The sequence below is a fragment of the Arabidopsis lyrata genome, assembly GCF_000004255.2.
Source record: "Arabidopsis lyrata subsp. lyrata unplaced genomic scaffold ARALYscaffold_3, whole genome shotgun sequence".
In the NCBI taxonomy this organism is placed as follows: Eukaryota; Viridiplantae; Streptophyta; class Magnoliopsida; order Brassicales; family Brassicaceae; genus Arabidopsis; species Arabidopsis lyrata.
The window spans coordinates 23,224,366-23,237,571 of record NW_003302553.1 but is presented as its reverse complement, the minus strand read 5'-3'; positions in this window follow the sequence as shown (position 1 = coordinate 23,237,571).

The following is a 13,206-nucleotide window of genomic DNA, read 5'->3' as shown; positions in this document are numbered from 1 at the left end:
CTCGTAAATATAAATATATATGGTATTTTTGTAACTTAATAAAATGTAGTTAATTTAAGGAATATAAGTCAGTTATTTTTATTTCCAAATAACTAAAGGTAACCTAGAAAGCTAGAATTCAAGAAAAATACTAATTTTTGTTGTTTTTAAACATTTTTTATATGACTTTCATGTTTGGTACTTTATCACAGAGAAATAGACTACACTAAGCTTTTATTCCAAAAGTATCGTCACTATATTTGTTTTGTTCCAAAAAATACCACTACAAATCCTGTTAGTCCAAAAATACCACAAACACTAAAATTGATTTTCAAGGGTTTATAATTTAAAAAAGCTTTGTTTGGTTTTAGTATTTTGGTTTAGGGTTTAGGGTATAATTTACTTTTGAAAGTTTAAAGTTTAGTTTTAGTTTTGTGGTATTTTCGGAAAAAATATGTTTTAGTGATATTTTTGACATAAAAAAAACTAATAATGGTAAAACTCAATTAAGTGGTATTTTTAGAATTTTCCTGTGTTATCTACATTTTGTTAAAATATTATATATATATATATATGTATGAATATATATTTCCAAAACATACCGTTTCATATATATATTTAAACCGCTTCTGAGTCTCCTAATGTTTTGTTTCCATGTACCGGTTTCCGTTTCCTTGGAAAATAGTTTGCGATCTAACTGAAATAAGTGCGTACAAGAAATTTCAAATTTTTTTATTTCAACTCATTATTATAAAAGATACCATGATTGAAAAAAAGCAATAAAATATTTATTTGAGAAAAAGTAGTAGATCCACTAACAGATAATTAATTATGATGATGACTATTAAAAAAGATATAATTAACGCGGGCTATGCACGGTGAAATTTTATTTTTTTATATCAAAAGTTATGAAATCTATACTATTAATTGGGAATCACTAAAAAATAAAAAACTTTTAAGTTGTAGAATATTACATAGAATGCCATTAAGATAATTGCATTCAAAAAGTTAACAAAAAAAAAATCGTAAAAAGTTACATAATAATTTGAAAGTAGTATATCCATTGATATATATATATATATATATATATATATATATATATATATATATATTCGGAAATATAGGGGAATATTCTAATACAAAAATCAATTTAATTAACAAATTTTCCATAACTAAACGGATTAATAGTATAACTATTCTAAAACTACGTGAAATCTATAACTATGCCCATTAAATTAAGATAATTTTAAGATATTTGAATGTCTATTTTTTAAATAATATTATTGTATTAAAATGACTTTTTTAGTATGTGTTACGTTTTGTGCCATCACCAACAATTGTTTCTCAAATTAAATTCTATTTTCTTACAAAACACTTATAAATTAGAATTTGAATAGTATGGAAATAAATAAATAAAACATTTAAAATTTATATTATAAATACTTTAATTAAATGAAAATCTAAAATATTTTAGTTTGAGCAAATAAATAAAGTTTACTTTTGAAAGTTTAAAGTTTAATTTTAGTTTTGTGGTATTTTCGGAAAAAGTATGTTTTAGTGATATTTTTGACATAAAAAAACTAATAATGGTAAAACTCAATTAAGTGGTATTTTTAGAATTTTCCTTTGTTATCTACATTTTGTTAAAATATTATATATATATATATATATATATGAATATACATTTCCAAAACATACCGTTTCATATATATATTTAAACCGCTTCTGAGTCTCCTAATGTTTTGGTTCCACGTACCAGTTTCCGTTTCTTTGCAAAATAGTTTGCGATCTAACTGAAATAAGTGCGTACAAGAAATTTCAACTTTTTTATTTCAACTAATTATTACAAAAGATACCATGATTGAAAAAAATCAGTAAAATATTTATTTGAGAAAAAGTAGTAGATCCACTAAGAGAAAATTAATTATGATGATGACTATTAAAAAAGATATAATTAACGCGGGTTATGCACAGTGACATTTTTTTTTTGTCAACCACACATTAATTAATAAGTAACTCCTAGATTGGTTGCCTAATTAGGAGAAGAAGATTCTACAAAAGAAATTTCAGAAAATAAAAGTCTAGAAAAGCGGACTAAGCAGTCCGCTTTAACATTACATAAACGAGAAATAAGAGAAAGCGAGAAGAATGGGAAAGAGACACGGAGTAAACAAAACTCATATATATATTAAACCGCTTCTGAGTCTCCTAATGTTTTGTTTCCACGTATCAGTTTCTGTTTCCTTGCAAAATAGTTTGCGATCTAACTAAAATAAGTTCATAAAAGAAATTTCTACTTTTTTTATTTCAACTAATTATTACGAAAGATACCATGATTGAAAAAATCAATAAAATATTTATTTGAGAAAAAGTAGTAGATCCACTAAGAGATAATTAATTATGATGATGACTATTATATAATTAACGCGGGCTATGCACGGTGAATTTTTTTTTTTTATCAAAAGTTATGAAATCTATACTATTAATTGGAAATCACTAAAAAATAAAAAAACCTTTTAGTTGTAAAATATTACATAGAATGTCATTAAGATAATTGCATTCAAAAAGTTAACAAAAAAAAAATCGTAAAAAGCTACATAATAATTTGAAAGTAGTATATTCCATTGACACAATCAAAACTAATATTTCATATATATATGGAAATATAGGGGAATATTCCAATACAAAAATCAATTTAATTAACAAATTTTGCATAACTAAACGGATTAATAGTATAACTATTCTAAAACTACGTGAAATCTATAACTATGCCCATTAAATTAAGATAATTTAAAGATATTTGAATGTCTATTTTTTTAAATAATATTATTTTATTAAAATGACTTTTTTAGTATGGTTTACGTTTTGTGCCATCACCAACAATTGTTTCTCATATTAAATTCTATTTTCTTACAAAACACTTATAAATTAGAATTTGAATAGTATAGAAAAAAATAAATAAAACATTTTAAATTTATATTATAAATACTTTAATTGAATGAAAATCTAAAATATTTTAGTTTGATCAAATAAATAAATAAAATTATAAAATTAAAATATCATAAATATTAATGTAGCTTAGATAAGTGTGGACCGTTGGATGAATCAACCAACAAAAAATGAGTAGCTAGACCGGACTAAACTAAGAGAATTAGGAAAAAATGAATTTAGTTACCATAATTAATATTATACACCAAACCAAATTTTAGAAGTATCGGGATATATCGCATAGGGACGGGACATGAACAAGAAATTGAAATTATTAATATACAGAAAATTAATTCTCTATAATTCAGAAAATATCGGATATGGGACGAGAACGGGTATTTAGAAAATGAAAAATACTATCCAAACTATTCTCGATAAAATCCGTACGAGAATTATGGGTAATGGGATGGAAACCAAAATTTTGGGTAGCTAAATTCAATTCTCAAACTCTCACTAAATTAAATACACAAACGAAGGAAAAGTACATGAAATACGGGTTTTTCATCAGAATTTCATACCTATTTTCTTATCCGTTGGACTAAAAATAATGTTCTAAAAAGCAGTCTAGGCGGTCGCCTAGGCCGCGACTAGGCGCTAGGCTCTCATGCGACACCTAGATGACCGCCTTAACCGCCTAAAATTACATAGAATTTGTTTAATGTATTTTTTTTAATTTTTAATTAAATTTTATTTATATGTATATAATTATAATATTCATATATTGTTTATATAAATATAAATAAATAATTTATCTAATTTTTGTTTATGATTTCATATTTTTAGTTTTTTTAGATATTTTATATATAATATCATACTTATAATGTTTTATGTTATACACGTCTAAACCGCCTAAAAATCGCCTAGGCCCCGATTAGGCGTTCTAGGCGCTAGGCGCTGGGTCACCGCCCGCTTAGAGCCTAGCGCTTTCTTGAACATTGACTACAATATACAATCCTAAACGAATAATTTCTTTTTAAAAAACGGTTATGAGATAGAAAGGTTCTGACATATATGGGACGGGACGGGACATGTTTTCTATCTCAAAATGGACATACCACCTTTCTCTCATTATCTTTTTTTTTAGTGTAGTTGTCTCTTACTCATAACAAAACAAATCTGATTACTCTTTTTGTCGAAACCAAATTGAAACCAAACCGAATACTAAATTTAAAATAAATTTGGATTATGAATATTATACCAAACAAATAAGTCTATTAACATATTTCCGCACGAACGTGCGGATCCGAATCTAGTTTGATATAAAAGCAATTTTTCTAAAAGTTATATGATTTTAGTTTTCTAATTTATGTCTAGAGAAAGCATGTCATTTGTGTGGAAACTTTGCGGAAATCAATCTCGTTGCTAAATAGCTTGTAACTAGCGATAAAATACAACTTTGATTATTTGTGGCACATTCCATGCAAATTATCTAGATTAAATTTCGTTGCAAATTCGATGCAAAAATGCAATTAATGTGGTAGGACGAGGCTGAGAGAAAATGGCTAATTTCTCGTAAAAAGGACACAAATTTGAGTCGAATAAGCATGAATTTTTTTGTCATATATTTGCGACGTAATTGACATGAAATATAGTGGTAGGTAACATTTTTTTAAATGTGTTATGTACTTTTTGCGAGGAAGCTGTTGTGTCGTTAATTCATCGCAAGTTCGTCGCAATTTCTCAAATTCCTTGCAAATTTGTCGCTAATTATATGCCTCACAAAATACCTTACAAAATATTTAGTATGCCTATATGTACCAACGTTGGGATGACTGAGTGCGTAAGGAAAAAACATATTCTCTTAAAAATGAAACACTTTCTTTGAGTTCTTCTCTTGAAAATTAAATATAGTTTTTCGAATATTGGAGATAATTTTTCTAAGCATGAGGTTTATATTTGATGGGGGTAGATGAACACAAAGATTCCATTGAAATGATGGCGCTGAAGTTTGTAGATAAACTAGAAGAATTCATGGGAAACTCTTTTTTTTTTTTTTCGTCAGAATTCATGGGAAACTCAAATCATATGTCATTGACACAAAAAACCTGTAACATATATTATTTATGTTGAAACTGCAAAAAATGTTTTACTGTTGGGAGTCATTTATATAAAATAGAGTTTATGCTAAATTATTATGTATGATTTTCCTTTGGTGTAATAAATATGGTGAAACTACTCCAACCCAAGCACGCTTAACTGTGGAGTTCTCTCAGGAAAGTTGACCGAAAATATAAGTGCACTTTGGTGATATAGGTGGTCAAATCAATTCTTTTAAATCTCTCTGCATGCACCACCATATTTCTGAAATCGGGATGTTACAATTCACCCCCACTAATAGATCGCAACGTCCTCGTTGCGTTCCAAGACCGTCACCCCCGACGGTGTGAGCCCTCTTGACTTCCCACTCATCTGGGTTCGGCTCTGATACCACTTATAATGCCCCGGCCGCCAACTCTCTTAATGGGCCCCACACCCTCTCTCGGGCCCATGGGCCCACCATCTTCCGAGGCCGGTTCGCTACGTCCGGGAGGCTTTAAAGACTTGTTTACCGTCCCTACAAATAACCACATGATTTTTCCCTGTGTTTTGTCCTCACTCACACAGTTCCGACAATCACTTCCCGGAAGGTCACCCATCCTGAAACTACTCCAGTCCAAATCAATTCTTTTAAACCTCTCCGCATGCACCACCATATTTCTGAAACCGGGATGTTACAGGTAAGGTCGACTTTGTTGTCATTTTCAAGTAGTGGTATCTCATTCAAATTCAACATCGTCTTACCTTTTGCCTCTCCCTTGTTTACAGTTTGGAGAAAGTGAAAATTTTATAAACACCATTAATAGTGGGGTCTAGAACTGATATGACGAGCTTCACAACCACAATTTGATGCATGGCGAACCTTTAAATTCAGTACTTAGCTCCAAATCGTTGTATTGAGTACAAAATCCAGTTATCACCTTGTGGTTCTTGGGGAACAACAGGTTAGCAAGATTCATGAACCAAAACATTATCCACACAAAATTCTAATCTTGGATGTGTTTGTAAAAGCCTAGATTTCCATTTGTGCTTCAGGTAGAATTTAACATCACCACATAATAAACCAATCACTTGAAATCGTCCCAGGTAATCCTTCCATTCCTACCACTAGCTTCTTCAGATGATTGTGACACTCCATGAACTCAATAGATTCTTTTTCCTTGAATTAATTAGTAAAGTATGTGAACACCAAGGCTTTTAGGACATAACATTTGGTGGTCTTTCTCAAGCTTGCTCATCCATATAAAACTCTTCTTTCATGTCTCATTTTCTCTTCCAAACATAGCTGCAAATAGTTCACAATTAACAACATTTGAGCGTAATTTTCCCAAAAAATATAACTTCTCCTTCAGTAAATAATTCAAGCTTTATTTGAGTTTCCAAATCAACGGACTTTTCTTCCTACAACAAAAGAGACTAGTAAATATTCACCAATATTTTGAAAAATCAGTTTGTACTTAAATTCATTATAGAATCGCTACATCTTGTTTTTATTAGTATTGATTTCAACAAGTTCTGCTTATTTCCAAGCATTATCCAAATTAATGTAATTTTCTTTCTCTATCATCTTTTCTTTCATAGAGGGTGCATAATATGGAAGAGAAATGTTGCAATAGACTCATAGAAGAAGATTATTTGGGTTAATCTGAGTATATCTTCCATGGATAACGAAATTGGTTGTTTGGCTTTGAACAAATTTCTGCCAAAACTCATAGTGAGAAATATGTGTACCATTTGATGAAAGCTGGCGGCTTAGTAATTTACTCGTTTCAGTCTTGTCGTATCCAAGACATTTATACTTACCCTGAAACTATATTACTCAGCCAAAATGGTCAAGATCCACCAGGATGCGAATTAGATCATAATTTTACAGACTATTTGTAGTTCCTCGAAGTAAGGTATAAGATCTCCAATATGTAAATGTCGAAATGATAACTACTGATTACAAAAACTCCATGTCTATTTTCTTATAACAAAATAAATATCTTGAATAAAGAAGATTTAGTTTCAACATTTTCCCTTTCTCATTTTTTTTGTGTCGTTTTAACATCTTTTTTTATAGGAACTACATACGTACGTTGAATTCTTTTATCCCACGTTCAACCACAATTTATTTGAAAACTTTGTTGACACAGTCCCAAATTATCTCTTTAGGATCTTTATTAAGAAAAGCAATTTCCTATATAAAAAAAAAAAGCTTATCATTCATCAATTTGTTTCTCTTTTAACTGGTTTTGAACTTGAACTTCCAACCCTTAAGATATTTCTACGTTTTCCTTACGTATTTCTTTTAATGAAAATCTGATATACAAAAAAAAAAACCAAACCAGAGATTCACCTATAATCCGGAGGTTGGCGAATCAAATTTTAGAAGATTATCACTAGGGAAGAATAATCATATCAAAGAACAGAGATTTTTTTTATGTTGATGAATGATGATGATAAAGAAAAAAAAGATTGATAAAAAATATTTATTTTTGATTGGTTTCTCCAGAATTGGCTAAAGCCTTTCATGTAGAGTCATAACATTTTTCTCAATACATGAATTGTAGAATAAGATAATTTAATCGGACAATTGAACCAAACTAATTAATAAAGTAAATGAGAGAGAGTAAACTGATTTAGGGACTGATATTACTGTTACACTATCATATGTCTGCATGAACTTGGCTAAGTTAGAGATATATCATACTATTACACAGAATTTTTCTCACACTTTTGAACATAGTGTCAATCTAATCTATTATGGGCATGTCCGGCCTGGTGCATGTGCTGGGAGTGCATTTGCAAAAGGTCCATCATTTTCTGGGGGTCTTTTATTTAGTGAAAAGGACCCAAATTTTTTTAATTTTTTTTATAAATATGTAATTATATTAGGACTCATTTTTTTTCTAGCTCTGGAACCCGTAGAAATTTGTGCCGGGCCTAATTATGGGCAGTGTTTTTATCTCTTACAAGGTTCATATATGTTCTCACATGAGATGTTTGTATCTCTTGATAAGTTAGTTTTCCTCGTTTAATACAATCTAAGATGACAAAAAAAAACAATTCTTGGGTTCACCTCCTTTGGTTTGAGCCAATGATTGTGCCATGTCATCTAGCATTTAACTAAAAATTAAACAAATTAATAAAATAAATTAAGAAATAAAATCATTAACCAAAAGATTATGTTAGTTAACGGAGACGTCTTGGTGTTAGTATTATACGTTAGGGTGTCGATTTTTTTTTCCATGGCCATTGATACGTCATCATCGTTTGAAGAAACGTGAAGACATGGGAAAGACGACGATGACGGTTTTCCTTGGTAATTTTATGATTTCCATCTTCTAGGATCACAATTCTCCAAATCTCTTTAATTTTCTATGAACCTGCAATTATTAGCTCTCATATAATTGCTTCTCAGTTTGAAGTGGTATAAGAGTATTACTTGGTTTGGTTGTCTCTCTTGTTAACCTGACTTGTTCAATTTTTCTAGTGATTGCTTGTTTTCTCTTTCTGACTTGTTCAGTTTTCCGTACAGATGGAGCCTAAGAAGACAGCTTCGTATGCAAGTATATGAAAACCCGATCTTTTCTCGACCAACAAGCTAATGATTACCTAACTGATTAGGTATGTATTATGTATATCTGGACATAGCTTAAAGTTTCTAAGTTTCAGCATCATCAGATTGTAGTCTTTTACAAGTCACAATAGGAATTGTATTATGTGTACATAGACACACGTATGCGTATCTCTATATTCACACAATGAAATTTAACTTTAAAAAAAAAAAAAAAAAAACAGAGATGATCACTACCTGCAATTAGTTTTCAAATTTGTTCTTGTTCTTTACCTCGACGTCCCACTTTTGTAAAAGTCATCCGTTCATTTTACATTTTTCTTCTTTTTTCTCCCAACTGGATATCACCAATTATCATTTACATTATATCCCAAAGACACTATCATTTCATAATGCTCTACTATATATATGTAAGCTAAGTCGCGTAACGAGAGAGACACATCATATATTTTCTAATCAAAACATATAGAGCATCGAAGGTTCATGAGTTTTCCAATGGGATTTCTTCATCGTGCATATAATTAAGTTAACGTTAGAAATTTGGTTGAAGACTAATGTGGTTTGATCAATGGCCGTGGAATAAATCGAAACCCTAACATATAATACTAACACCAAAGACGTGTCTGTTAACTAACATAATCTTTTGGTTAATAATTTTATTTCTTAATTTATTTTATTAATTCGTTTAATTTTTAGTTAAATGCTAGATGACATGGCACAATCATTGGCTAAAATCAAAGGAGGTGAATACTTGGGTTCACCCTAGGGGTGAATCCTTTTATTCACTCCTTTTATTTTAACTAATCAGAATTCGCTAAATAAGAATTAAACTCATTTAATTATTAAATCTAATCCCTAACCACTTTTTTATAAACTCAAACCGATATATAATCTTGCTTAATTACAAAATCTAAACCCTAATTCTCCATTGTAAACCCAAACCGCCATTTAAACTCATTTAATAGTAAAAAATTATAAATCCTAATCGTACATTTTAAACCCAAACCAATATTTAACCTCGTTTAGTTGTAAAATCTAAATCCGTTTATAAGTCCAAACCGATATTGAACCTCGTTTAATCATGAAATCTAAACCCTAATCGTACTTTCTAAATTCAAACCGACATTTAACCTCGTTTAATTGTAAAATCGAAATCTGTTTATAAATCCAAACCATCTAAACTTTAACCCTTTCTAATATATCCAAACCGATACTTAATTTCGTTTTAGTGACAAATTAGATTTTATAATTAAATAAAATTTTTATTATTATTATTAGATAGAAGATTCTGATTGGCTGAAATAAAGAGGGTGAATATAAGGGTTCACCCCTATTTTTCTTTTATAAATGCACGATACAAAGACAATAATCGGGGAACTATTTTCTTTTCAAATACATTGAAATTGTGATACTTAGGGCTTTAATGTTTGTGCCTTATGATGGAGCACCACCAATCAGTGTGACAAAGAGTAATGAGGAAGTGATAACCGAAGTGACGCTTCGCGCCATTGCGGAATAAAACCAAGAGAATGTCATTGTATTTTATGAATGCTCTACACTTCGAAATTTAGTATTGTGTGTTTGTTGTGCACGTGTAACGCCCCGACCTTCCCTACCAGTAGCTCGAGAGAGGACGTAGGACCCACTGGTAGGGACGGTCGTGGCGTTACAAGTGATATCAGAGCCGAACCCAGTCGAGTGTGGAGCCAAGAGGGCTCACACCGTTGGGGGTTACGGTTTTGGTACGCAACGAGGACGTTGCGATCTGTTAGTGGGGGTGAATTGTAACACCCTGGTTTCAGAAATATGGTGGTACATGAGGAGACGTTTATAAGAAATGATTTGGCCACCTATATCACCAAAGTGCATTTATCTTTTCGGTCAAACGTCCTGGGAGAACTCCACAGTTAAGCGTGCTTGAGCTGGAGCAATTTCAGGATGGGTGACCTTCCGGGAAGTGATTGCCGGAATTGTGTGAGTGAGGACAAAACACAGGGAAAGATTATGTGGTGATTTGTAGGGTCGGTAAACAAGATTTTATGCCGGATCATCGCCCGGACGTAGCGGACCGGCCGTCGGAAGATAGTAGGCCCACGGGCCGAGAGAAGACGTGGAGCCCATTAAGAGAGATGGCGGTCGGGGCGTTACAGCACGTCTCGACGAAATCCGGTTTACTGGTTATTTGACACACTGGCTCAAATTCTGGGCCAGAGATCTGTCTTCCCCGTCTCCAAAGTCGAAACTCTATCTAGTTGAAACATTACAGCGCGCACACTTGTTTCAGATTCCTATTTAGGGTCAAATAGACAATGGAAAGTGCACTTCATTCCTAGTTTCTTTTGACCTTTGTATGCTTTATTTATCCGAGCTTGCTTCTCCACTTAGCAGTCACCAAGATATGTGATTTCCGTTTTCATATTACATTTCCGCTTTATCTACATTTGTACCGGTGTTATATTTTTGTTACATAGAGAAATTTAATAGAATAGTTTAGGTTTGTAATCAAAATAGTGGTTTGAAAACTGTAAACTAGGGATGAACAATTGACATAGAATAAGTAAACATTAAGAGTAAACTTATGATGATGGGTTTCCAGGCTAAATATCAAGAGTTTTATCATAATCAAGTTACTTGTTTCACATGCTTTTCTATCGTGTACGTGTTGGTATGGTATGCAGATATAAAACTGAGTTAATTCGAAGATAGGATTCTTTCAACAGAACCTAGATAAGATTATTCATTTTATTTAAGTACTAGTTAGTAAACGAAGAATAAAAGCATGTTTTTTAGGAAACCAATGGTGATTTATAAAACCAATGATGATTTATAATTTTTTTTTAAAAAAATCTAAATATAATTAGTTTCGTTTATTAATAGAGAGTATAATATATATTTCGACCTATTTTATAAATGTACCATCCATATATCTATATTAATAATTTTGAGTATATTAATTGTGTTTTAGGTTTAAATAGTATATCTATATATACACTTAAACGACATTTGGCTTTCTTCTTCTTCTTGCCTCAGTTTAGGAGAAAGATTTTTCTTGCGGTACACCGCAAAGCTATTATTTTTTTTTAAAAAAATTTCTCCTTAAACTTCCAAATCTAGATTTTACCCCGCGGTACACCGCGGGTCGATTTTTTTATAAATAAAAAATTATTTTGCAAAATTTTAAGTTGTATTTGTTTTGTTAATATTGTTTATTTTGTTTAGTGTTTCTGATTTTATAATTAAATTTTGATTTTTAATTCTAGGATTTCATCCATAGTATATTGTTTAATATTAATATTGATCTAAACCCGTTGCACCATATAACCCCGTCCCGTAAAATTAAACATCATTTGTTATTTTTTTTGAATAATAGTTTTATCCACTACGGGTTGCAGGTTCATGCGGATAAGCCCGTAGAGAGTTGCGGGTTTGCGGGTCGACCCGCCAAAAGAGAAGCTATCTTTTGAAACCCTTTGTTTTGTTTAGAGGTTTTAAGAAAATATTCCTAAAAAATAATTTTCATTATATGAAAAAAAAGAAGTAGAAGAAATTGTAGTATCAACATTCCCGATTTTTACATCACTCGTTACAATTAATTTTTTTTTTGCAGATAAAAACCAGAAGTTAACTAAGTCGAGATTTTTAAAAAGATTGTGTAGAGATTTTTGGTAAATTGTTGAGAACTTATTTGATTTCAAAATCTTTACTTAAATAGATAAGGAAAGATTTTGTAGAGAGTTTTGCTAAATATATGAGAAATGAATTTCAATTAAAAATATTTACTTAAATAAAACATATCTAAATAATTAAAGCTAGTGACATGTCATTGTAAATACTTCTCAACTTCAGGATTTATTTGCTAATTGTGATCCAAAAATGTATATATAGATTACAAAAATAACGTGTTGTTATATTTTAAACATACTTTCTAACAAGGCTAAACAAACAGTATTGATTAAACGGCATATACTGTATTTAGATGTTTGACGGAGTTATAGACGGAATAATTTTTTCAATCACAATATTATATTTATGAGTTATATTTAAGAGAAAATTATTACAGATTTATGGTAACATTATAAAAATCTGTCATAACATATAACAAATCTGCTACCATTAGAGGTCAATCTAGTTATTAATTTTTAGTCAGCAAATTTGTTACAACATGACAGTTTTCTTTCCGAAAATAATAAATCTGCCGCTTCTTACAAATTAAATCAGCCAGACATTACAATAAGTCTGTCACAAATTGTTAAAGTCTGTGATTGAATGAAAAATAATCTGTCAAGAAAAAAAAATCTGCTAAAATTCTGTAAGTCTCTCCTTAGCAGATTTTTCTAAAATTGCTGGAATTTTTTTATGAAGGATATTTTTGGATTTTTTTTTTTTTACACATGAGACAAGGGTATTTTAGGCATGAAAATAACTCATTTAACCCAAATTATTTGTGAGTCAATCTAGTAATTAAACTCAAAATTTGGGTTTATCTAGTAACTCTCCTTTTATTAATAATTTAGTTGATGTGTTAAAAACAGATACTTGAAGGTTTCTTAGATTAATATATTTTAGTTAAGAAAAATATTTGGTTAATAATTTAGTGAAATATTTAAGTTAAACCTCACATCGAGTTTGCGTACAACATAAGA